At 57.1% G+C, this 4,697-nt stretch overlaps 1 long non-coding RNA gene across 2 annotated transcripts in view; it reads right to left on the reverse strand.

Moving 5' to 3' along the window:
* Positions 1-3,463, reverse strand: part of LOC111729939 — a 9,106-nt gene extending 5,643 nt beyond the window's left edge. For both annotated transcript variants that reach the window (XR_002776475.1, XR_002776474.1), the window contains exons 1-2: positions 3,301-3,463; positions 2,255-2,451 (exon numbers count right to left, since the gene is read on the reverse strand). This is a non-coding gene — a long non-coding RNA (uncharacterized LOC111729939). The remainder of the gene's footprint in view (positions 1-2,254; positions 2,452-3,300) is intronic.
* Between the last annotated feature and the right edge of the window lie 1,234 nt (positions 3,464-4,697).

Below are 4,697 nucleotides of genomic sequence, written 5' to 3' on the forward strand. Positions count from 1 at the left end.
TGCCTACAAGGGACTCAATTCATCAAAAGACGCACACAGACTGAAAGTTAAGGCATCAAAAAAGGTATTTCATGAAAATAGAAATGAAAAAAATCTGGGATAGCAATACTTATATCAGACAAAATAAACTTTAAAACAAAAGCTATAACAAGAGAGAAAAAAAGGACTCAGCAATCCCATTTCTGGACATTTATCTAAGAGACCGAAAACATTACTTTGAAGGGACATGTGCATCTGTATGTTTACAACAGCTGAGATACAGAGCCTACCTGGATGTCCATCAATGGATAAAGAATGTCTGTCCATACAATGGAATACCCATCAGTGGATGATGGATAACATTACATATACAATGGAATGTTACTCAGCCATTGAAAGAATGAAGCCTTGCTATCTGTGACAATACGGATGGACCTAGAGGGTATTGTGCTGAGTGTAGTCAGACAGAGAAAGACAAATGTCATATAATTCCACTTACATGTCGAATCCAAAGAACGAAATAAACCAAGAAAGCACAAACTCATAGATATAGAGAACACTTTGAGACTTGCCAGATGGGAGAGGATTAGGGTGGATGAAAAAAGGAAAGGGATTAAGAAGTATGAATTGGTAGTTACAAAATAGTCAGGGGTGTAGGGTACAGCACAGGGAATGTAGTCAATGATATTGTAATAACTAGGTATGGTGTCAGGTGGGTACTGGATTTATCAGGGTGATCACTTTGTAAGTTATATAAATGTTTCATCACTATGTTATACACCTGAAACTAATATAATATTGTATGGCAACTAATAATTGAAAATTTAAAAAATTAAAAAGATGTCAGTATTGAAAAAGAAATAGATCAAAAGCTTATGATAGAACTATCGTTTCAAATAATCTGAGGAAAACAGATGATGCCATAACTGGTGTAGGACACTGTGGGAAATATATAAATTTGGATCCCACCTGACACGACATAGAGATAAATTTCTGAGAGTAAATATTTATTGTCCGATGGGTCACCCTTGAGGCCTGGACCTGCTAGAGCCATGTGAGTGAAGGCGAGAAGAAAAACAGGCCCCCCGGCTCCTGTCTGGCGGGAACCCAGGTCTACACGTGGCCGGAGCAGCAGAAAAGCCAAGGAAGCCCCTGGCTGGAGCTTGAGAGCAACCCCTAAAATTCCAGGAGGAGGACTAGACAGATATTGAAACTATATTTGAAGAAATATTAGATTTTCCAGAATTGCAGACAAATACTCAGTGAGCAACGAACATGATTTCAAATAGGAAAAATAAAACCAAATCTGCAGAACACCAGAGACAAAAAAAATAAATAAATAAAAAGTGGGAAAGGACAGGTTACCCGAACGGAAGTGACAACTGGACGGTTAGGGGCGCGGTGGGGTGAGGCTGGCCTGCCTCCCGCAGGATCATGGAGCAGCGGGCTGCAGAGCTGGGTGGGAGCCCTCTGGGAGTCCAGGTGAACGCCTCGTAGGTTGCGAAAGAGGTTGTCCAGCCTCAGTCTCTCCCGCAGCCCGAGGACCCCTCCCCACCGGGACCCTCCGCCCGCGTCCACCACCCTGGCAGGGATCAGGCTGGGATCCTGGGAAGCAGGCTCCCTGTCTGGAACTTCTGCTGAACACGGAGCCCCGCCCCATAGGAGGCCCCGCCCCTTCGAGGGACCCGCCCCCTTCGAAGCCTCGCCCCTGGAAGGTGCCGCCTCGTTGCCGTGGTAACTCCCTGGGAGCCTAACTCCCGGGCCCTTGCGCTGCCGGGCAACGCCGCTGCCATAGCAACGGAGGGGCGTGTCCAGCCTTGCATCCAGAGCCGAAGACAGGCTGAGGCAGAGATAGGCCTGCAGAATCCAGAGCCGGACCCTGCAGTGGGGCCAAACCGCGGGGGCCTCTGCGGGCTGGAGCTGCATCGCGGTGGGTTCCAGAGCCAACGCCAGAGCGACCTTAGGGGATGGATTGAAAGCTGGTTTTACATATGGGGAAGCTGAGGCCAAGATGGGAAAGCTAAGGGAAGGACTTGCTCTAAGCTCGCCGGTTGGTGTCCGGCTGGCCCAGCCAGGACCCTTTTCTTCCCAACTGTGTTCAGCTGGCTGAACAGGTCCAGGCCCCAAGTGACCTGTGTGGGATGGTTTCCCCGCGGTGGACTCTGGATCCCATACCCACGGAGTCCCCCGTCCGGCTGAGGCTCCCCTGCCCACCTGGTCCCCGTGGACCCTGTAGGCACGCCCTCCCAACCCCTCCACTGCAGGCCTTGCTCACCTGTACTCACACTTTCTCTTCAGCTTCCGCGAACCTTCCCTAAAACTGAGATTTTTCAACCTCCTAAGCCCTCTTTGGACGCAGCCTTTCTGCCTTCACCGCTGGACGGAACGTTCCTGTGTTCCGAGTTCTCCTTTGTTCCATGCCCTGAGAGTCTCAGGTCCCATCCAAAGTGGAGACCATGCCCTCCTTTGGGTCTGGGGAAGAGTAAGACAATGTGCCATCAGGGAGGGTGTGAATCGTGTGAGAACCCGCTGTCTGGGCACAGTCCTGGGCATGAGCGATGCTCACAGTCCCCAGACCGTTAGGCCACACGCATGCAGAGCAGCCAGGAACCTCAGCAAGAGCGACAGGTTCCCTGCGCGACCCGGGGCTGCCAAGATGTGGTGGGGACCAGGCACCAGCCACCAGTCTGAGCGCAGGGACTGGGCCCAGCAGAACCCATCACTGGCCTGGCACATGCGGCGGGGTCTGGGGACCGTGAGCTGGCCAGACTCAAGCCCAAGGGCTGGGACTCTCGACCAGGGTGACCTGAGGGCAGCCTGAGGCTGGGCAGGCCTGGCCAGAGCTGAGCTGAATGGAGGCTCCAGCTGGACAGGCCACAGAAGAACACAGAGGGGCAGTTGGCAGATGGCCTGCAGACCCCTGCCCCCGGCTCTCACCAGTGACCGGGGCCCTCCCCGGCATGTGCATCATGAGGCAGAGTTTGCAAAGTGCTTGCTTTTGAATAACTCACTCACTCTTGCCCAGGAAGGCACAATCACCACCCCCATTTTGTGGGCGAAGAAACTGAGGCTGAGAGGCTGGACAAGGCCCCCAAGGGTCGGGGGTGCCCGAGGTCGGTCCGAGCCAGACCCCTGGCCTAACGCTCTTCCCGAGACTCCAGTAGCTTCTCGGCAGCCAGAGCAGCAGGGCCTGGCAGCTTTGGGGGCACGGTGGGAAGGGGTGCCCTCAGCTGGCCCACCCGGGCTTTAATTAATGGAGCCCCCTCCCCTGGGGAGTGGGCAGGGCTGGGGTCCCTGCCCCTTCACAATTCCTAATCTCACCTGGCGGCAGTGTCAGCGGGAGGTGGGACCCACGCTGGGACATTTCATGGGGGAGCGAAATGTCCTGCAGGAGAGAGGATTGCGGGGTCCCAGACTCAGAGACCTGGCCCCGTGGTGGGACGGGGCAGAGCCAGGAGACCCCCGCCCAGCGGGGAGGCCCCACGTGGAGGGGGCCTGGGCTTCCGGCTTGGGAGGCCCTCAGGGGCCTGCGCTGCACGCACAGCTCTGCTGGGCTCTGCCTGAGGCGTGCTGGGCGGCAGGCTGCTGACTCAGCGTCTGGCCAGCAGCAGCTGGCAGCCAGGCGGCTGGGCTGGACCAGAGCCCACTGTGGGGTCCATGTCCGCAGAGCAGCTGCTGCCAGGGGCACCCTTAGTGACCCAGGCCGGAAGGAAGTGCCCAATACACATCCCCCCTTGCACCCTCACGGGCTCCCCACTGCCTTCCCTCCTCTGCGTGTCCACGAGACCCTACAAGCCCCGGCTGTGTCTGGGCACGGAAGGGCGGCCCCTCTGTGCTACGACTATGCTGTTTGTTGGCTGAGCTGAACAAACCAGGACGCCCTGCGCGGGTCCGAGCTGGGCGGAGGATGGTGGATGGGGCGGGGCCCCCAGCGACTCAGGCATGGACATGGTCCGTCTGTACACAAAGCCGGGGGAGGGGCTGGGCCGGAGAAGGTGCCCGGGCCTCGGCATGTGGCATCGTCCAGCACTCTGCTCCGTGCTGGCCAGGGCTGGTGGGCGGCGTGGACGCGGCCCCACCCGGGGCAACTCCGTAGTCCTTTGAAGACACAGGAAGTGTGGCGGTGGCCGTGCCCGGCAGTGTGCCAGGCGGGGCCCCCGGACCCGAAACCCCACTTCCTCGGTTAGCCTCTGCCCTCTCTGTCCCCAGAGGCTGACCCCTCGGGGTTCCACTTTGGTTTCAGCCAGAGGCAGGGACCGGCAGGAGGTGGGGTGGGGCGGGGTGGCGGTGAGGCAGTCCCTCCTTTTCGGGTCACCCCGAGGAGGCTGCCACCAAGCCGAGGGCTCTGGTTCCTGCAAGGCCTCCTCCAGGCTCCCGTCCCCAAGCTCTCCAGGGCAAAGACTCCCTGTGCCACGAACGCCTGGCCTCACCCTCAGGTCCTCCAGAGGCCCCAGGGAAGGATCTGTCCGTGCCTCCCCCGACTTCTGGGGACACACGCCTGGCTTGTGTCCCATCTTCAGAGCCAGAGGCACAGCATCTTCCAGAGCCTGTCTGCATTGGCACACCGGTGGCCTCCCGCCCCCTCTGTGTGACTGACTAATCTCCTGCCTTTCTCTTGTAAGCGCCCTTGCGATGGCATTTAGGGACAACCCGGAATAATGCCCCCCTCTCAGGAGCCGTAAGTTATCACAGCTGCAAACTCTCCTTGTGAAGGCAGC

Source organism: Pteropus vampyrus, unplaced genomic scaffold (assembly GCF_000151845.1).
Source record: "Pteropus vampyrus isolate Shadow unplaced genomic scaffold, Pvam_2.0 Scaffold291, whole genome shotgun sequence".
Classification (NCBI taxonomy): domain Eukaryota; kingdom Metazoa; phylum Chordata; class Mammalia; order Chiroptera; family Pteropodidae; genus Pteropus; species Pteropus vampyrus.